Raw genomic sequence first — 22,695 nt, forward strand, 5'->3', positions numbered from 1 at the left:
GACTAGTCTCTTTCCTTCCACCTACAAACGTTTTCCCCCTTTTGGTTTGGTCAATTTTGTAAAAGGAAAAAGCAAATACTATCTGTTGGGGGCCTGGGTGGCTCAGTTGGTTATGCGTCTGACTTCGGCTCAGGTCGTGATCTTGTGGTTTGTGAGTTCGAGCCCCACGTCGGGCTCTGTGCTGACAGCTCAGAGCCTGGAGCCTGCTTCGGATTCTGTGTCTCCCTCTCTCTCTGCCCCTCCCATCCTCCCCTTCTTTCTCTCTCTCTCTGGCCAACAGCTTTTAGCTCCTATCGATCGGATAAGAATGTAGAACTCGCAAGTAGCAAATGCATTAAGTGTCCCCAAGCTGCCCCTACACTCTGCAGGAGCCTCAGTAGACCCCCGGTGTCCTCACAGCATGGACGGAGGCCATCTCCTCTGGTGTCCTCATTGGAGCCTTAGCCTGGACATGTGGTAAGTAAATACTCTAGGAGTGTGCTTGTCTTTTGCCATTCACTAAGTCCCCACGTTTTTCTCACCTCTCAGCCTTCAAGCATGTGGCCTCTCCTTGTCTGGCTAACTCTTACCCACCCTTAAGGCCTTATTTCTGGAGCTCTTTGAGACTTAGTGCCTGATTAGTACAGGCCCTAAGTAGAAGGTGATTGCCTTTGACCTCACTGCCTTGCATTTCCTGTGTCCTCCACACCTCACAGCCTAATCTAGGACTCTGTTTTTCCTCCTTGCTGTCTGCCACAGCAAACATCTATAGAATAAATAGATGAATGGATGAACGAATGAAAATCCTTCACACTTGTCCTAACTTTACCTCCTCGCCACTATATCAGGAGATCTCTGCCTCTGCTGGGTTTCAAGGGTGGGGAAGGATTCTCCTAGACCTTAGCAGTATAGCCCGTATATGTTTGATCTTCAGAAATGGAGCGCCCACCAAGTTGAAGAATGTGGGCATTCTCTTGCCACATGATGGGCAGACATTATCTAAATGGAGTTTAAGTAGAAAACCTATATGATAAATAATAATCTCAAGTTCCACCTCTCGGAAATGTTATTTTCTTGTCCAGTACCATTGATCTCTGTCTTTCGGGCTTATGTTTCAACTGTTTGTTTATGAATGGTTATCAAAGAGGCAAAGTTTGGGGCGCCTGGGTGGCGCAGTCGGTTAAGCGTCCGACTTCAGCCAGGTCACGATCTCGCGGTCCGTGAGTTCGAGCCCCGCGTCGGGCTCTGGGCTGATGGCTCGGAGCCTGGAGCCTGTTTCCGATTCTGTGTCTCCCTCTCACTCTGCCCCTCCCCCGTTCATGCTCTGTCTCTCTCTGTCCCAAAAATAAATAAACGTTGAAAAAAAAAATTAAAAAAAAAAAAAGGCAAAGTTTTAGGTAAACAGTCATCTTTGAGAGCAAAACCATAAAAAAAAAAAAACCTTCTTATTCTATGGAAAGTTTACTTATATAACATGCATATGCTATAAAGTTGGAAGGATTGATGATGAAAATTATCCAAAAAGTTTTTGAAACATTCCAAAAAGTTGAAACCAAAAAAGACGAGGTTTGACAGGATTAAATTAAAGCTCTGCATGTAGATTAAAAAAAAAAAAATCAATTACACAAGCAGAGGGTGGGAGAAAGCAGGCTTGGAAGCTGCTCATATGGAGAAAGTCAATTATAACTGACTCAAATGTTCAGCCAATGGTGTGATGGTGTTACTCTGAAAATTAATGCGTTTAGATTACCTTAAAGACACCAAGGTTTGGACTCAGGAAGTGGAGGCTCCTTTCGCTCACTCAAATCAGTCTGCTGTACCAAGGTACCCCCTTCTAAGAATATCTACAGGCCAGAGCATATCTGGAGTAGCGATTTTCTTTTTTTGAGTAAGCTCTATGCCCAACATGGGGCTTGAACCCACTACCCTGAGATCAAGAGTCGCATGCTTACCAATTGATTGAGCCAGCCAGGCACCCTGGAGTAGTGATTTTCAAACCATGGGTTGTCACTTATGAGCATAAAATCCACTGAGTGGATAGCAAACCAGCCTTTCAAAAAAATAAAACAGAACACCATAGAGTTGAATAGAAAAATAAAAGTTCGTGGCAGCTAATAAGGCTACTTATTGTTTTCTGGAACTTGTGCTTCGGCTTACATGCATGAATATGCATACTGATGATATATACAATGGATTTCTTTCTGTGGGTCATAGTCAGCAGAGTTCCAGAAACAGTGATCTAGAGAAAGATGTCCAGATGGTGAGAGGGATGGACACCTGGTTATTTAAGAAACAGTTGCAACAATCGGGAATGTTTAGCTTGAAGGGGAGAAGACCATAGGATGACATAAGAACTGTCTTCCAATAGTTGAAGGACTGTCATGAGGAGGAAAGAATGGCTTTGTTCTCTGTTATTTCAAGAGACACAGGTTCAGGGGAGGGAGCTTTTAGATCACTACTCAGATAAACTATCTGACAATCGGAGCTGTCCATCAATGGAACTGCAAAAACACATTCTAGAAGCGATGAAGCGTAAGACGGGGGACCATCTGTTAGGGTTACTGTGGCAGAGATTCTTATACCGGGAGAGAGGTTGAATTAGACACCTTTGAACGCCCCTTTCAACTCAGAGATTTGGCCATTCTATTTTCTCCTGTCGGTGTATCTGAATTTCATAAGTTATGTGCTTTAGGTCAGGTAATTAATTCAGCATTTAAACTAATAGCTATCTTATATGCTTATAATATTCTGTGTTACACCATTTAATTTTTAGTCATGACTTATCTATTATTTTTTTTAAGCTTGTTTATTTGTTTTGGGAGAGAGAGAGGAGGAGCACAAGCAGGGGAGGGGCAGAGAGAGAGGGAGAGAAAGAATCCCAAGCATGACAGCATGGAGCCTGACGTGGGGCTTGAACTCATGAACCGTGAGATCATGACCTGAGCTGAAACCAAGAGTCAGGTGCTTAGCCGACTGAGCCACCCAGGCGCCCCTTCATACCTATTATTTTAAAGATGAGATTACTAAGGTCACTTGGATACTTGGGGAGAAGTGAGATAGGACCTAGGCCTCCTGAACTCTAGGCTTTCGATTTAACTGTGGCAGCATCTTGACCCTGAATATCGGCCCTGGCATTACTCAGATTGTGGCAGACTCTGCTGAGTTCTTACCTCAGTCTCTGTTCTCTTCTTGCTTAGGGCAGAACTCCCAGTTTTTACCTGGCGGTGACCACCTGCTGAAAACACCCATATCTTCCAGGTTCCCTTGCACATATATATATGGTTAACTGGGCTCAATTATGTCTAAGTAATATGAATGGAAGGCAGTTTCTGGAAAACTTGCCAAAAAGACAGCTGATATGGGCCCTTAGCTTCTCCATCTCCTCCTTCTTCCCTTCCTCCTTTCTGTAGGTGGATCTCAAACAGCCATCTTGAATTGTGAGGTGGAAACCATGTGCCAAGGACGGTGTAGCCTGGGGCCCTAAGACCATGCCATTGCCATAACAGCCCTAGAATTGTTCTTTTATAGGATGAGAGAGAAGGAAATTCTGTCTTCTTTAAGTCAACGTCATTTGTTAGAGGCAGTTGAAACCAATCTCACTTGATAAGCAGTGTCTTTCTCTCACATGTGGACATTGGGTAACCTGCCTTTATTTGCCGTAAACCTGAGAGGATGTTAGATCTTCCGAAATTAGAATTTCAGCATCTTGACATCTTTCATAATAGGTGCACACCTAAAAACGGGCCTATTTCTGTCTAGGTATTTCCAGGCTTAAGATGGGGGATATTTGTGGGCTGCCTGGGTGGCTCGGTTGGTTAAGTGTCTGACCCCTTGATGCCGGTTCAGGTCATGGTCTCACGGTTCACGAGATCAAGCCCCGCATTGGGCTCTGCACTGACGGTGCGAAGCCTGCTTGGGATTCTCTATCTTTCTCTCTGTCCCTCCCATGCTCGGTGTCTCTTTCTCTCTCTCTCTCTCTCTCTCTCAAAATAAGTAAAAATTTAAAAAAATTCTTTAAAAGGGGTATATTTGCAAGCAAATTGCTGTTTTAGTGTGTTAAATGCTGCCTTCCTTAGCCCCAGTTAATGAGACTTCCAAAGATTCCTGACTCAGGCACTCAGAGAATTGGAGCCATCCATTTCTCTTCTCCCCTTCAGACAATTTTTGCGATAACGATAGTCCCCTCCCTCTTTTCCTAGTCCCAATTCACCCCTGCGACCAAACCGGACCTTGGTTTATCATCCGTTTTACCATTTAACTGCCATACAATGGGACTTGCAGTGACTATGATTCTGGGCAGGGCCTAGATGTTAAAGCATTCGGGGAACTTGTGCAACCCTTCCCATTGTCTCAAGAAAAGGGGAGTCTGAGATGCTTCTTGCACGGTTGTACAACCCGCCTGGCAGAAAGATGATCTCAGAGCCCTTGTGCAAAGAACAGAGCATGATGTGTAAGACCTGAAGATGGAACTTTTCTATTTCTACGGCTATTGTCTCCGTTCAGCTTTGCAGCAAGAAGCGGAATCTGCTAGATCTTCTGGTCAGTCTGATTCTATTCTACTGCAACTTTATCTCATATCTTGAAATCACTGTGATGTTTGAGGATAACAGTATCCTCAAACAGTAGATTTCTTGATTCCTGGTTCAGAGCTCTACTCATAGCGTTATTCAGGGGTCCCTGGTGGCGGTACTTGGGAATGAATTTCATGGCCTTCGTAAATTTATACCATTAGAACAGAGAAAGAGTAATAGAAAGGCGAGTCGTTGTTTTGGGGCTGATTCACATAGCAGCCAGAATTCTGATGATGACATGAATTTGAAAGGTTTATGGTATTATAGAGTCTCGATCTGAAATCTGAGGTTCTGCCAAGATTTCTTTTAAAAGCTCATTTTACTTAGGAGCAAAAAAAAAAAAAAAAACCACATCCACATATTTAAATGATATCCTATGCATATACCATAGGAGAAAAAGAATCATAATCTACTGAATAGCATAGCTACAAATGTTTATTTCAAAGACAATCCAGAGTCTCTAGAAGAAAGTTCCAAGTTGGACTCAGAGTAGAAATAAACATGGCTTTTGCAAAAGCATCTGGTGTGGTCCGACAGAGCAAGTAGTGCTGCTTGGAACAATTTCCGTGGCCACCTCCCACTTTCATACACGTTTTCTTTAATGCCACAAAAATACATTTAAAAATCATTTTTAAAAGGCTCATTCATAGTGAGGCACGAAGGAAATATTAGACCTCTAAAATCTGACTCTGTAACACACACACACACACACACACACTCAGACACACACACACACACACACACACACACACTCACACACTCACGCTCTCCTCTCTTCCCCTACCCCCTCCGTTAAAGCGAACTACCAGGCTATCACTCTTATCTGAAAAACAAAAGGAGAAACCTATTAAAGCGCAGTTGCTTTACTTTTCAGATCAAATCCTTTTGAAGCACTTTTCTTTTTTTGGTGAGTACCTTTAACATGAGAAATGACAAAACCACAATAACTCAGGATCCATAAAAGATGAAGTGTGTCAGGTGGTTAGGACAGGAATCTTTGGGTTCCTATTTCCTCCTCTGTCACTTTGAACCCGTCAGATTTCATCCTTGCTCAGCTTCTCTAGCTCTGAGGGGAAAGCAATACCTGTTCCTCGAAGCTAGAAATGTATTATTGTCTTGACGTAAAGGAAGTCCGCCCTCATGGCCACAAATGTGAGGATGAGAATCATTTTGAGCCTTAATACCTCAGCTATTTTCATACAATAAAAGTCAAGTGAACAGAAGAACTGGGACAAATACCCTGAGGCTCACCGAAATAAACTTTACTTCCGTTTCAACTAGAAAAACTTCACTTCCAGGAGTTTGCTGACAAAGAGGTATTTGTCTCCTGCCTCTACAGAAGGCTACATTACTCATTCTCGGCCTTTCCCCTCCCAGGTGACTCCGCCCAACATGATCGCCAAATAAGGCAATCCTGCAAGTGAGTTTTCCTTCTATTTACTGGAATTAGTTAGTGAACAGGAGGATTTTGAAAGGACTAGCTGGTTCTCTTTCTTTTTGGACACTCTTGACTCATCGGCCGGGGAGAGGACTAGAAGCGTAGAGAATAATGGTTCTCCAAACTGGTGCACAACAGGATTACTCGGGGAAATTTGAAAATACTGATGTCTGATGTACTGGTCTGGGCATTGGGATTTGTTCACGTTCCTCGGGTGATTATAATGTGTGTGCATTTGGGTCTGGCGGAGTTGTTAGAACTTACAATTTGTGCTCCTTTAATTCAAGAAGCCACCATCGGTAGTAAAATTAGCTGTCACTAACTGAGCACTCCCTGGGCCATGCACTCTGGTTAGCGCTTTACATGCATGATGTCATTGTATCCTTCCCACAGCTGTGTGTCAGGCCCTAGTGATAATCTTCATCATCGGGTCTAAGGCAGCAAATATTTATTGAACACCATTGTGTTAGTCACCACTATGAACACACGGATGAGTAAGACACAGTTCATGTCCTTGAAAAGCTAATGATCACAGGGATTCATTATAACCATAATATAATGAAGAACACCTTTTGTGAGAGAGTACAAGTTACTAATGAAGGTCAGAGCAAGGAGGGCATACTACAAACGGGGGGTGGGGGGGTAGGGGTGGGGGGGGGGGAGAGTACCAAGAAAGGTGACACTGTAGGCTCAGCGGTGTGCTGGAACCAGCTCATTCTGGTCTCTGAGGACTGATAGCTAAATTTCCAGAAATGTTGTGAGCCAAGTGAAGTCAAGTTGGTAGCTTGAAATTGGCCTTGGTGGGAGTATTGAGCTATGAAAATTGGCAAACACTACAAATCCAAGCTCTTTCTGTTCACAGAACTGGTTGTTAACAATTTACGAGCACATCACCGATGGATCTTAAAAGATGCATAGGATTTCCCCCCGAAGAGGTGGGATGTGCCAGGTAGAAAGAAGAGTACGATCAAAGGCAAAGACTTGGAAGAGAATTCAAGTTTGCTCAAGAAAGAAACAATCGTCTAGTTTGCCTGGAGTAAGATACATATAGGAGAAGAGTAGGAGTCACAACTCAAAAGCTGAGGGAGGACTATATCAAGTCTAAAGCTTCCATGTAAAATGTCTAATAGAGTCTGACACATAGTAGGTGCTTTAAAAAGTTAGCACCTTTTTTTAAAGTTAACATCTTTTGCCCCCTTTTCTTTCTCCAATAAAGTTCAAACTTTTGACATCGAAGGCTCTCTAAAAACCCTATGAGGTAGGTCTTTTTTTAAATGATGAGACTGAGGGGGCGCCTGGGTGGCTCAGTAGGTTAAGCGTCCAGTTCTTGATTTCAGCTCAGGTCATGATCTCACAGTTTGTGAGTTTGAGCCCCTCGTTGAGCTCCGTGATGATGGTTCAGAGCCTGCTCGGGGTTCTCTCTCTCTCCCTCCCTCTCTCCCTGCCCCTCCCCGTTCTCTCTCTCTCTAAGTAAATAAACTTTATTTAAAAAAAAATTTTTTTTTAACATTTATTTATTTTTGAGACAGAGAGAGCATGAACGGGGGAGGGGCAGAGAGAGAGGGAGACACAGAATCGGAAGCAGGCTCCAGGCTCTGAGCCATCAGCCCAGAGCCCGACGCGGGGCTCGAACTCACGGACTGCGAGATCGTGACCTGAGCCGAAGTCGGACGCTTAACCGACTGAGCCACCCAGGCGCCCCAAAGTAAATAAACTTTAAATGATGTGACTGAGGATCAGAGAGATTCAGAAGCTGGACAAGAATCACAATTAATCAGTGCGTCTTACGGCAGGAAAGTGAGGTGGATAATGACTCTGGGATGGTGACTAGGAGAACAGAGGTACAATCTGCAGAAATGGGGAGCAGAGAATGAGGGGAGACCTGGCAGCACAAGTGGAATTTGGGAGAGAACCAGGGGCTGGAGGTATGGTTGGAAAGCCACTACCCAGGGCTTGGTGAACAGAAACCTCTCTTCCATTTCTTTTCTTTCTTTTTTTTTTTATGTTAATTATTTATTTCGAGAAAAAGAAAGTGAGGGAGGGGCAGAGAGAGAGAGAGAGAGGGAAAGAGAGAATCCCAATCAGGCTCCACGCTATCGGCACACAGCCCAACACGGGGCTCAATCCCGTGAACCATGAGATCACGACCTGAGCTGAAACCAAGAGTCGGATGCTTAACTGACTGAGCCACCCCTCCCTTCCATTTCCTTGGATCTGTCAGCAGTGAAGGGCCCTGGTTTCTCCCTTTCTCCTTCTCCTCTCGGAAGCTGGGAGGCTCTTGACTTTAATCTGTTGCAATTTTAGGGATCCCAAATCAACATTAGCTCCCCAGGAGCACTCAGGATTCTGGGGCCTGTACCTAATGTCCCTGGAGATTTAGGCCCATCTCTGGAAGCTAGAATGCTTCTTGGGAGTATCTAACCCCACCAAGCTCTCGAACTTTCAGCCACGACTTCAGTTGTCAGTGGAAAAGCTCGGAACCAAGTCTCTCTGCCTCTCAGAACCAGGAGAGCCTGACCTTTGGTTAAGAGGACGAGGCGGATTTCCTGAATCCGTCCCAGTGAGGCTTGACCACCTGGTGACATCTAGGCGAAGGGAGGAAAAATGTGCCCTTCGTCTTTCTGTAACTGGCCTGTGGCAGACGGTCTGTACCTAATTAGTGGAGCTTAAAGAATGGGTTTGAGGGTCCAAATAGTCTGTTTTGGAAGTAGCTCTTCTGTTCCTTCTCAGCACTGGTGAAAGTCCCAACCTGAGGCTTCATCTCTCTCTTTTTTTTTTTTTTCCTTCTAAAGTTTTTTCTCAAGCAGGCGCCACACCCAACTTAGGGCTTGAACTCACAACCCCGAGATCAACCACATGCTCTACGGACTGAGCCAGCCAGGTGCCCCATCTCCTGCCACATCTTGAACAAACTCCTAAAGTACAAAGCCTATCCAGATGCGGAAAGCCCTGCTTTCTTCTACAAGCCTACAGACTCTGAAGAACATCTTTTAATCCTAGATTGCATTTGACAATTTCTGGGTACAGATTGTTCCAATTAAACTCTTAAATGTCAAAAGTTTCTTAAAATAAAACCCCTGAAAATAAACTAAATCAGCCGTTCTGGATTACGGCCAACAGAAATCAAAGTACCTAACCAGATGGGGATTCAGTAAACGAAAGGTAATAGCAGTTGTTCATGGCGTAGGGCCTGATGAAAAAAGCAAAAGGCCTTGGATAGGTCCTTTTTTCCTTTTCAGATTGTTTCCCAAAACACAGGGTTACATCCTAATAAACAAATGAATTGTGCTTCCTGCAGCATCTGTTCACAGAAACCCCGAAATGTCCCCGTCACGTTCTGGAAAAAGCTGTCGGCCGGTTAGCAAAACAACCGAATTTATTCAGAGTGAGAGAGGGACCCAGCAGCCGCTTGTCTACCTGTCGAGAAGCATGTAGAATCACTCGCTCCAGTCTCCTTCGGCCTGAATGAGGGCATCAGCAGGAGGCAACTTGACCCTGACCCAGCAAGCGGGGGTCCCGCTCACCAGGCCGCTGCGACCCAAGGGGGTGTGCTTGGCACGAAGAAGATGCAGCTGTGCTAGAAATGCTTTCCCGTATGACTACTGACAATACCACAAACGGATACCCTGCATTGAGCCCTGCGTTCTCGTCCCGAGAGCACAACAGAATTGTTTGGGAAAGAAGTGCTTCCTAATAACCTTAGGAAAGTGATGCCGTCACATATCTTCCTACCCTGTAGGGGGAGGTTAGCACCCACACTGGAGAAGTGGGATGGAGAATGACCCAGGCCAAGGGCAGACACAGACAAGAACAGAGGCAAGTGTCCAAGCCGGGCTGGGGCTGTGGAGCTGTCAGCACCACAGGGCATCGGGCAAGGTCAGGGTGGTGTCAACAGCCCGAGATGCCAATGGGAACAAGGGTACTCGGTTGGCTGACAGAAGGGGTGAAGAGGCCAACTGGGGAAGAGGGAGACCCCTCTTCTTTCTTTACCTGGCTCCCCATTGGGTACCCTATCGGCCTGGGCTCAGACCTCACTTTCCCAAGGCAGTCCCCAGTGCAGGGTCAAGTGCCCTCATTCACTCCCCTATCACCCCGTGATTCTCCTACACAGCACTCATAATTGAAGTGAGTTATTGATGACTGATTGTGCCTTCCTCCCTGCTAGAACACTCCACGAGTTGGGCCGGGGTGGCATCTGTCTTCCTTATGGCTGCGTCTCCAGTATCCAGCGCAGTGAGTGGCCCCTTGTCAGCCCTCAGTGCATCGTTTTGGGAGGAAGAAAAGATTAATAAAGGGCACACAGGAGAATAGGGGTGCACACAAAGCCTGGTCCGGCTCCGGATCTCCTTTCTGAAAACCGCGGGCAGGCTCACAATGGTGGGTGACCCACCCCAGTAACTGACCCGTGGGGCCGACACTCGAGGACATCTGGTTGAGAAACCTGAAACATCAATCGCTCCTGGAAAAAAAAAAAATGGTCTCATTTTATTTCTTGGTGTTTCGCCGCTTGACAAGGTTTTTCTCGTTCTCCAGGGTTCTGAGATGAAAACCTGCTGTAACTTGAACTGTAGATACTTCTCAAGGATGATGGTATGTTGAAAGAATGTAGTTAAAATGCTCGTTAGGGATCATCTACCGTTGTAAGGAACAGGGTAGAGGAACAGACTCCCCCACTCCTTGAATTTACCCAACAGGATTTTACCAAGACAGGATGAACCTCTGAAAAAAAGATAAGCATTTATAATGCCATGCAGACAAAATCTAATGAAAGACAGCTGAAGGAAACAGGCAAAGAAACGGCTTGAAGAAGCCTGTGTTTTACAGGCAGACCTTTAACAATAGCTCTGATACCCAGAGAATTATTGATGGTGGCTGTCAAATCAGTGGCTGAAAGAAGCCCAGAAGCAGAAAGGCGACTGGGACAATGGGTTTGGGACTATTAGTTGGGGGAAGCAGTGTTCCTCAAATTTCAGTGTTTTCACAACTTACCGGTTGAGTAGGTCTGGCTAGGGGCCTGGATTCTGCCTTTTTTTTTTTTAATGTTTTATTTATTTTTGAGAGGGGGGGGGTGGAAAGAGCAAGTATGAGGGGGAGGGGCAGAATGAGAGCGAGACAGAGGATCCAAAGAGTGCTCTGCACTGAGAACGGGGCTCGAACTCACCAACTGTGAGATCACGACCTCAGCTCAAGTCTGACGCTCAATCGACTGAGCCACCCAGGAGCCCCTGGATTCTGCCTTTTTAGCCGTCTCCCAAGCGAGGTCCGTGCAGGTGGGTTTTGGACAACACTTTTAGTGGCGAGGCTATAAAGCGCTGCAAGAGAATGTCCGGGAGTTTTGCCTTTGCCCGTGGTCTCTTGTGCACGACAGGCACTCGCGTCTTTCTATTTTACTTAGATTCTTTGGGTTGCAGGGAATAAAGGGTCACTCAACCTAGTTCAAGGGCTCAGGTGTGTGGTGAAGGCATTGCAAAAACAGTGAGGGTGATGGAGACTTCTGGAACACAGGATCTGTGGACTAGCCAGGCCTCGAAGAGACCGGAACCCGAAATCGTGGGGAAACTGGGTCAGCTGGAGGGACCTCAGGGGCGGGGATTTGTGGAATTCGTCACCCTCGTGCTATTCTTTGAAGGGCTTTCTTCTACCTCACAGCTTTTGCCATCCTGGGCTTCCTCCTAACTTCCGCTTGTTCACAGCCTCCCCAGCACCGCCCCACAGCCTGTGTCAGCTTCCTTCCAGGATCCCTTCCCTGATAGCAGGGCCCCTCTGGTTCCCACTCTGGACTGGCTTCCCTCATCAGACCGAACTGGTCACTCGGCCTTTCTTCCCTCCGGTCAGGTGTCCCCCCGGGAGAGGATAGATATGGCGATGGCCAGGAGGTCGGACCTGACTGCCGGGGGCAGGTGCACGTTGTGCTCTAGGAAGGGCCTTTTAAGGGTGTGTGTGTTGGGGAGGGGGGGGCGGGTCATGGTATTTGCCTCCTCCAGGAAATCCAGGGCTGGCTGAATTCCAGCTTCTGTGGTCCCTGGAGAGTGGCTTTCTGAGGCAAAAAATATCTTTCTTCAGAAAAGCATTGGGAGACTTCCTATTTGGAAAGGTCTGGTCTGTTCTACTGAAGGGCGGCGGCGGGCGGGGGGGTTGGTTATTGATTTTGCAGTTTTTAAAGGGTTGGTGGTTTTCCGAAGCCTTCATTGAGACTAAACTCAGGATCCTTTCCCACCCTTGCTGCCTGCGGGGGGGTGATTGGCTCGGGGTCATTTGGTCCCTGCTCCTCCATGGAGCTGTGCATACGTGCACATGCATCATCCAGCCAGTCCTTCCATGAGGACCGATTGACCTCTCAATGTGCCAGGAAGTATAATTGGGCCTCGGGATACAGCAGTGAACAATAAAAGATCATCTCTGCCCTCATAGAGCTTGTGTTGTAGTGGAGGGAGGCAATGGATAAACATAACAAAAACATGAATTCTACATTATGTTAAAAGGTGACACGTACTTTGGGGGAAGAGTTACAACAGAGTAAGTAGGTGAGGGAGTACTGGTGAAGGGAAAAGATGGGTTGGGAATTTTAATAGCAGTGGGAATGATGGGCTTCACTGAGAAACTGACATCTGAGCCAAGCCTAGGAGGGGACGAGGGAATTTTGCAATATCCCCCAGGAAAAGACCCTAGAGGCACCTTGGAGTCTTGTGAAACCAGCCCCCAAAGCCCCCGGGAATAAACAATGGAGTAAGAGTGTGACAAGTTGGGAGTATCCCATGGCCATGCACCAAGAATGGCCCGAGTACAAATATTTCAGGTACAATATGGGAAGCAGTGGCAAAGTCCAAGTTCACTTCAGTGTATTATTCTTTCAACTTTTTGCGTAGTTTTGAACAATTGAAAACAGTTGGGAAAAAAAGTCTTAGCTGTGACAATGGTATTGTGGTTATTGTCATGATGTCTGCAACTTTTTGCCAAAGAGTACTTGAAAATATCTTACGGAGATAAAGCAAATATGGCATGATGTTGCCGATCGCGAGTCGAGCTAAAGAATGTACTAGAACGTACCGTTCTTGCAACTTTTCTATGGATTTGGAAAGTTTCAGAATAAAAGGTTCGATTCCACTCTTATTTACCCAAGAGAAATGAAAACATATGACTACACTTAGATTTGTGTGAGAATGTTTATGGCAACATCATTTATAATAGTTCCAAGCTGGGACCGATCCAAATGTCGACCGATTGTTAAGGGTTAAACAAAATGTGGCATATCCATTCAGTGGAATACAACTCAGCAACAAAGACTGAACTACCGATATATGTTACTAGCTAGATCAGTCTCAAAAACCATTGTGCTATGCGAAGGAAGCTAGAAGCCGGAGACTACATATTATGTAATTTCCTTTTCATGAAACATCCCCAAAGAGAAAAGAAAACGCAGATCAGTGGTTGCCTGGGGCTGGGGTGAAAGTGGGGACTGACTGCAAACAAGTCTGAGAGAACTTTCTGGAGTGATGAAAATGTTCTAAAAGGGGGGTGTGGTGATGACTGCACAACTCTATAATTTGACTAAAAATTATCACACTGGAAACTTGCAGTGGGTAAATTTTGTGGTATATAAGTTATGCTTCAATAAAGGTGTTGAAAAAGAGTTAAGAAAACCCCCAAAGTTCATTCTCTACCTGGGAATCTGATGGTGAGACTTTATCATTCATCCAACAGATATTTTTTGAGTCCTACTATGGGCCACGTACCGTGTGTAAAAACCTGGGTGTACGATTTTGAGGCCTGATACGCTTTATGAGCTGTTTGTTTGCTATGTTTTCTATGAGACCTGCCTGGGAGTAGAGGTATGGACTAGAAAGTCTGCCTTTCTTAGGCTGCTTGCTTTGTTTGAGTTCTACCAAAAGCAAAGACTAGGATGAATGTGAGTTGTTTATTGGGCAGGTGTGGTGGTAACATGGTGGCCTCAAAAAGATACGTCGGTGTCCTGTGCCTCACAAACCATGAATGGGACATTTGGAAAAAAGAGTCTTTGCAGATGTGATTAACTTAAAGATCTCAAGCTGGGAGATCATCCCAGATTACTTGGGTGAGTCCTAAGTCCAATGACCAGCATCTTCAGAAGAGACAGAAGAGGAGAAAACATGGAGGGGGAGAAAGCCACATGGAGACAGAGGCAGAGACTGGAGTGATGCAGCCATAAGTCAAGGAACACCTGGAGCCACCAGACGCTGGAAGAGGCCAAGGAGGATTCTCCTCTAGAACCTTCAGAGGGAGTCCAGTCCACACCTAGACTGTGGACTCCAGAAGAGGGAGAAAGTGAATTTCTGCCATTTTAAGCCACTGAGTTTGTTGTAATTTGTTACGACAGCCTAGTAAATGAATACAGCAGGTGATCATACGTGAAGAAGGGAGGAAGGGAGACGGGGAAGGGGGGCAAGCCAATACAGGGAATGCGAAGGAGTGTGTTTCCGCCCTGCGGGACCTTTGGAGAACCAGTGAAGAAGGGATAAGGAGGTTTGGATATCCACCAGCCACTGCTTGCTGATTGAGGGTAACTCAATATTATTAATATTGTTTATTACTATTTAATGGAAGGTTCTCCTGTTCCCATTACATTTGTCTTACGTGTGAGCTCTATAATCACACACTGAATCAGCTATCTCCTTGTACGTATGCCAGAAATGCTGCCGGATGCTTTGTGTGGAGACTGGATCTCCTGACTTCGGCCCTCCCAGCACCCAGCTTAGTGTGGAAACACAGCAGATGAACGGCTGGGTTTCTCCCCCCTCCCCCTTCCCCGTTACTCCTCCCGCCTCCTGGTCCCAGTTGGAGTCACTGCCGAGCAGTGCCTCCCGCAGCTTTCGTTTTTTGCCTGACTGTTCTTTGTTGCTCCCAGCCAGCAATGTTCTTTTTTTGTTTCTTTTCTTCTACTTTCCCTCGGTAGAAGCCTGCCGTGCGTTTGGCCACGACTGGGTGGGGAGCTCTCAGTGACTGTCTGTATCATTTTATAAAGCTCCCAGCATCAGACGTGGCATTTTATATTCAGCTTCGCTCACCAGTCAACTGGTCAACACCCCCCCCCCCGCCCCGCCCTCCCCAATGAGGACTCCAGGGTACCGTTTAACACAGAATAAATGTACATACTCGAAATTAAAAATTCAGGGCACCTGGGTGGTTCGGTGGATTAAGCGGCCGACTTCGGCTCAGGTCATGATCTTGTGGGTTCGAGCCCCGCGTCGGGCTCTGTGCTGACAGCTCAGAGCCTGGAGCCTGTTTGGGATCCTGTGTCTCCCTCTCTCTCTGCCCCTCCCCCCGCTCACACTCTGTCTCCCTCTCTCTCAAAAATACATAAATGTTAAAAAAATTAAAATGTATCTGGTCATATCAAAGCTCGGCTGCTCCTTCTCAGGTTGGGAAAGCTCCTGGAAATGGCATGTCTGTGCTTGTGGGTTCTCACCACGGCGTCCTGGGTATGATCCTGGCTGGTCTTCCTCTGTGTGGCTGTTTACCTCTCCTATGAGCTGGAATCAGGACAGAAGAGTATCCAGAGACTAAGGTAATTTAGTTTCTAGCCATCTTTGGCTTGAATTTTTCTGGCAACCTCTGACAAGCAGAAAGAGTATCTGTACTAATGGCATTATCTTAGCTGGAAGAAGTGATTTTTTTTTTTTCAAATGCTCTAATAATAATAGCTCATATCTGCTGAGTGTTTGCCACACGTTAGGCTCTGTGATAACTGCTTAGCATTCTTCATCAATTTTAATACTCACAACGACCTTACAGAGTCATTCCTTTATCGTCCTCGCTTCACAGATGAGGAAGCAGAGACGTGGGGAGTTCAAGCACATGTGTGGAGCCACATGGGTGGACGAGCTAAAAGTCAAGCCTAGGTCCGTCTGACTTCAGAACACGTGTGTTGAACCTTCCAGGTGTGTGGCCTTAGATCAGACGTTTTTAAATGTCTTTTGTTCCTTTCGAGAGAGAGTTAAATGGAGACACTGAAAAAGCAACAGCTTCTGAAAGTGTCCTTAGAAAACCCCACTGGTAGGAGCCAGGTCTATCAGAGTCAGTGCAAATAAAGCAGTGGGATTCTGGCCAGCCAGAGAGTGGGCTTGTGCTGTTCCAGAAGACGGGATTGCCTCTACCTGGAGGTTTACTGAATGGACATTGGAAGGAGAGCGTGAACACTTTGGACCAAGGGGATGGAGGGGAATCAGGGCCTGAGCATCTCAAAGACCATTGGGGCAGCAAATGAGAATGAAGCTCAAAGCATAGGAGCCTGGTATTCATGAGGGCATGGGAAAAGAAGGGCCGACTGTTGGCATTCACGGCCCCATGATACGGGGTCACTGGGGCACACGGGGTGTCAGTGAGACAGTGGTAACCTGACTCCCCATCCGGTCACATGGGAAGGCTTCCATTGTGAGAATTCTGGCCCAGCGTGTTCTCTGCCGGCTTGGCCTCCTGTCTCTCCTGGATGTCTGGCTTTTATCACATAGGAACAGAGGAGAAAAATAAATTGGGTACATGGATAACATTTAAGTGACTCTGAAAAGTTTTGTGGCAACATGGACCTGTTTCAAGAATTATTTTTAACTGCAGACATTTGGTCCCAGTGGGAAATAAAACTTAAAAGGACAGTTATAATTAGGTCACATTTTGAGAAACTTATTACATTTTGCTGTATGTCCCAGGAGCAGTGTATCTTAAATGATTTTAGTATTTAGATTCAATCGTGGTGCAGAATTCTGTTTTGCTATGCGATAATGGGAAGCATCCAAGAGAAATTATGGTGGCAGTGTTAGATGAAAGCAAAGGCAGGAATACATTTAATTTGGGAGAGTCGAAAGAGAAATATCATATAATTTGCTTCCTTACTCCCCTCTCTGTCTTTTCTCCCTGGCTGACTCCTAAAATAGTGTCTACGGAGGGAGCCTGGATCATTCCATCTGTATTCCCCATTAAATACCCCTTTATTTCTGCTGAGGGTGAGCATTTGACCAAAGATGACCCTGTCATTTCTCAAGTACAGTATAGTGAAACAATTTAGTGGAGGAAAGGGTGTATCTCATTGGAAGCAAGAAAATAAACATTAACTGTGGGTATAACAATGTTCCTATGATCTCTGTACAGGTTTCAGAGCAAGGGCTTACTGGGGAATGCTTATAGGACCCTTGGGAGTGAGGCTGGTGGAAAAGAGGAAGAAAGGTTGGAGGTGGGGTAAGGAGATGACAGTGGCAGAAACAGGGGTCAGAGTGCCCTTCTGTGAAAAATGTCCCATGAGACCTTCACTAGCCTGGAGACTGGCAGAACTCAAGGCCCTTTGCTCTGTGTTCTGTAGACAAATGACGAGGTCTGGCCAATCTCTTTCCCCCCAAACCATCCCGTGCATTTGTGAAATTTAAAGAAGGAACATCAAACCTTATCTGTATAGCAGTGAATTAAAATGGGCCAGAGAGGTTTCCTTCTGCTGACAAAGACGTAATATATTCTTATAGCTAAGTATCTGCCCACAGAAATGATTTTACTAGATTCTCTTTAACCCTTTTTTAATATAAAAGGGTTCATAAAATCTGTATTCTTTACCATTTGTCTGGGATTAAATCATGATTTGCCTTGGATGCGTGGGTGTGTGGCTATGTATGGGTTAAATCGATAGGACTGGGTAGAGAGATCTGAGCTACGTGTGCAAAAAGCCTCCTTGCACTTGATGCACAGGGATGCTGCTCAGGGAAAAATGGCACGGTGGGTCCACTCCCTGACTGGACAAAGGGTGAGGAGTTAGCCTTGGTAAACACCTACGTGAGGGTAAATGGCAGCCATTCATGATGCAACGGCCATGGGGACAGACAGTTCATTCTGAGGGTCCTCTTCTCTGGGCAGATCGACATGTCTGATGTTTCCTGCCTCGTCTGCCCTCCAGTTTGTACCTATTCTTCTACACAGAAGTCAGAAAATGTATTTTGCAGCCATGGAATCTATACTGGGGAAGATAATTGGAAGAAATACTCAGGGATCAGCAGTTAATGAGCCATCCTACTTTCTGTGTCCAACAGTACCACTGACCTGGTGTCCAGTCCACTCCAGCCCATTCTTTTCCGTGCCATTCTAAGAGGAGGCGTTTCCTCTCTGTGTTTTCCTATCTGACAGATCGTCCTATGATGTGGTAGACTACTCTGTTACTTGATGGATGTGTTACTACTTCCAGAGTAGAGACCAACAATTTAGGCATCACTTAACTGAGGCGCCACTAACCCCAATGCTTAAAGGAGCCAGGCAAGTAATAGGAGTGGGCACAGGTCAAATGGGGACTCGCAGAACTGAAGAAAAGATGGCCGTTCTTAATATGGTATGTGGGTCCAGTGTTGCCAGAATTCTCATTTTTTTAGGGAGAGTTTAGGAATCTGAATTTTTATATGATCTCCTAATATTCAAATGTTGGGTAGTCAATTCAAAAATTAAGTAACTTGTATCCCAAAGGAAGAATCAAAACACACCCCCCCCCAACACCCTAACTAGACTCTATGGTAGAAAATATCTTGGCACACCAAACGATTGTTAGTGGATATTTTTAGGAGCAGGAGTGAGAGTGTATGGGGACTTTTACATTTTTTCTCAGTATACTTTTATACTGTTTGAATTTTTGATAATGAGAATACATTTATATATTGCATATGTAGTTATTTTAAAATCAACAGTCTGAAAAACAGCCTGAAAAGAGAGACTGGATTTAGGAGTTGGAATGACTAGAGACTCACATTTAACATGGAAGATAGGTTGAAAGACAGAAACCAATGGAAAAAAAGGAACTTGAAGGAAGCAGGAAAAACATCAGGGAATCAAAGTAATCAAAAGCACTGTCAATTTATGAAGTAAGAACAGAACCCTGTACAAATCAGAGAATAAGAAAGGGCACTCAGAAATTAGAAGTGCAATGATAGAGTAACATTCAGTTGAAAGGCTAGTGGATGAAATTAATGAAACATCATAGAAAGGAAATAGAAGATACATATTTGGAAAGTAGGAGAAAAACAATATGAAATTGAGCGTATTGATTCAAGAGTTCCACATTCAACTGATAGCATATTCAGAGAGACAACAGAGAAAACTGAGGAAAGAAACTGTCCAGAGAAATCATACAAGAAATCCCATGGGTTGCCCGAACACAATAGAAAATAATTGTAAAATAAAACCTCATATCAAGAAACATCATCATGAAATTTCAGGACACCAGGCATTAAGAGAAGATTTCAGAGAGGTTTCCTGAGAGCAGAAATAAACCACAACAAAGGACTGGAAACAGGATGACATCAGACTTCTCAACAGTAACACTGGATGCTGGAAGGAAATGGAACATTTGGAAAAAGTATTTGTGAACTGATCTATAAAGCCAAACTAATACCAAATGTGAAGGTATAATGAAAACATTTTCAGACATCCAGGATCTCAATTTTTTTTCTAGGTACTTTTTCTTGAGGATTTACTAGAGAATGTATTTTACTGAAATGAGTGATCAAATCTAGGGGGCTTGGGATCCAGACCCCATGGATGAATGGATCCAACACATGAGACAGAGGGAGCAAAGGAAATTCTCAGGGTGAGAGTAAAGACAGGTTTTAAGATGGCTGCTATGAAGCAGGACTAGAGGGAAACAAATGCAGAGAACAAAGAATGAATGGAAAAGTTCTAGGAAAAAATTGGAACTGATAGAGGATCTCGTATATGATGCATAGAATATTTGGGGAAGAAATTATTGATAAATACACTAAAAATGGTCAAACAAAAATGAAATGGTCAAATGAAAAACAAGGCAATTATGAACACCAGGGAAAAACTTTAAATATTCAAGAAAGGAATGTTAATGATTCTATACCTATGTTTCAATTGTAAACGATATTTGCATCGTCATAATACTCAACTATTAAGTATGAATTTAACAAAAAATTGCAATGTAACCATTTGGAAAAATGAAGGTGAATGGTGAATAGCTCTGTGTGTGCATGAGGGGTGGAGGATATACAATAGAGCTAAATAGCTCTCTTCTATAGTAGAAAATCAGTAGATCATGCTTAAATTGAGAATTGAGAAATAATGTAAACATTTTAAACATTATTTATTTTTGAGGGAGAGAGAGAGTGTGTGCTCATGCATGCATGTAATCAGGGGAGGGGCAGAGAGAGAGGGAGATCGAGAATCTCAACCAGGCTCCATTTTCAGTGCAGAGTCCAACATGGGTCTTGATCTCATGACCATGAGATCATGACCTGAGCTGAAATGAAGAGTCAGATGACCAGTTGACTGAGCCACCCAGGTGCCCCAATAATATAAGCATTTTAAAAGAGAAGTTTACAGATGAATATCTGAAAAATCAATTAACAGGTTTTAAAGCTTCTGGAAACAGAATTAGGGATGGGGCTAGGGTGGACCATGGAATGGATTTAGAAAAAAAAAATTTTTTAACCTTTGTTTATTTTTGAGAGACAGAGAGACACAGAGCATGAGTGGGGGAGGGGCAGAGGGAGAGGGAGACACAGAATCTGAAGCTGGTCCAAGCTCTGAGCTGTCAGCATACAGCCCGACTCCGGGCTCAAACCCATGAACCGTGGGATCATGACCTGAGCCAAAGTTGGATGCCTAACCAACTGACCCGCCCACATGCCCCGGATGGGTATTTTATTTTATTTTATTTATTTTTTTTCACCGTTTATTTATTTTTGGGACAGAGAGAGACAGAGCATGAACGGGCGAGGGGCAGAGAGAGAGGGACACACAGAATCGGAAACAGGCTCCAGGCTCTGAGCCATCAGCCCAGAGCCTGACGCGGGGCTCGAACTCCCGGACCGCGAGATCGTGACCTGGCTGAAGTCGGACGCTTAACCGACTGCGCCACCCAGGCGCCCCCGGATGGATTTTTTAAAGCAAACTTTTGGCTTTTTAAAAAACTAGTCACTGGGGGTGTTTCCAATGTTCTGCTATTACCAACAATGCTGAAATGAATAATCTTATACATACGTTATTTCATTTGTGTGCAGAGAAGCTGTGAGATGACTTTCCAGAGGTCAGAGGGCAAATGTATTTGTGCTATTGATAGATAATGCCTAATTGCTCTCCAAAGGCTTTGTAGCATCTTATTGTCTCACCCGAATCCTGTGAAAGTGGTTATTTTCCCAGTCTCGTTAGAAGAATGTGTTGTCGAACTTTTGAGTTTTTTTCTCAATCTGATGGGTGTCAACCTGCTCTAATTACGAGTAAGGTTAAGAATCTTTTAGGGGCACCTGGGTGGCTCAGTCGGTTGAGCGTCCGACTTTGGCTCAGGTCATGATCTCGAGGTCCGGGAGTTCGAGCCCCACATCAGGCTCTGGGCTGACGGCTCAGAGCCTGGAGCCTGTTTCGGATTCTGTGTCTCCCTCTCTCTCTGCCCCTCCCCCGTTCATGCTCTGTCTCTCTCTGTCTCAAAAATAAATAAACATTAAAAAAAAATTTTTAAAAAAAGAATCTTTAAATGTTCAAGAGCCATTTATAATTCTTTTTTTTTCCTGAATACTCTAATTATGTCCTTTGCCCAAATTTCAATTTTTTTTGGTATCTTTTTCTTCTTGATTTCTAGGAGTTCTTTACATTTTAGGGAAATTAATCCTTTTCACTGCAATTTGATTTTTCAGTTTGTTAACGGAGTTTGTTATTATTTTATGCTAAGTTTTTGACTAATATGGAGTAATATTTAGAAATATTTTCTTTGATAGGGGCACCTAGGTGGCTCAGTCAGTTGAGCACCTGACTTGGGCTCAGGTCACAATCTCATGGTTTGTGGGTTCGAGCCTTGCCTTGGGCTCGCTGCTGTCAGTTGGGAGCCTGCTTCAGATCCTCTGTTCCCCTCTCTGTCCCTCCCCTGCTCCCACTCTCTTTCTGAAAAATAAATAAACGTTTTAAAAAATTAGAAATATTTTCTTTGATAGACTCTGGATGTTGAGTCATAATTAGCAGGGTCCTCCACACAAAAAGATTACGTAGTAATTCGTCAATGCTATCTCCTAGTGACTTTAAGTATTTTAAAATTTTTCTGCATTTAAATCTTTGATCCATTTTGAATTTACCCTCATATATTGAACCAGCTTCATCTTTTCCAGATGGCTACCCAGTTGTCCCAACTCTATTCACTATTTGATCACATTTAAGTACCTATATTACCCTGCTTAAAAAAAAAAAAAAAAAAGTAAACCAAACAAAGAGAGGGCAGGGGGCAGAGATAGCCTGAACTGAAAAGGGAAGGGAGGAAGTGGGACGGTCACATCCTCTTTCCCAGCCTCGGTGTCCCCACACAGCCATTCCGATGGCCATCTGTGTAGAGATGTCCCACCCTGTGGCTGCTTTGTCAGAAGGGATTCTCGGCTGCAAGAGGGGGTCACTACGGGGAGGCTGGCCAAGCTCAGACACCGGAAGGACGAGTTGGATTTCAGACCCTGGGAGGGATGATAGCAGGAGCCACTCCAGGAAATTCCCTGTCACAGGATGACTCAGCTCTGACTGCCTTCCTGCCTGAAGGCACTTAGGGTTCCAATCCCTGGGAGAGAGAATTTGATTGGTCACTTGTCCATCCCTGTCCGAGTCCTAAGATTAGCTGAACACCACCCCCAAGTGCGTGGGGGTGGGATGGGGCAATCTCTCCAAAGGAAGAGGTGTTGGGTAACAAAACCAAACACAGCCCCCACAGTGGCTGTCCAC

Source organism: Prionailurus viverrinus, chromosome F2, assembly GCF_022837055.1.
Source record: "Prionailurus viverrinus isolate Anna chromosome F2, UM_Priviv_1.0, whole genome shotgun sequence".
Classification (NCBI taxonomy): Eukaryota; Metazoa; Chordata; class Mammalia; order Carnivora; family Felidae; genus Prionailurus; species Prionailurus viverrinus.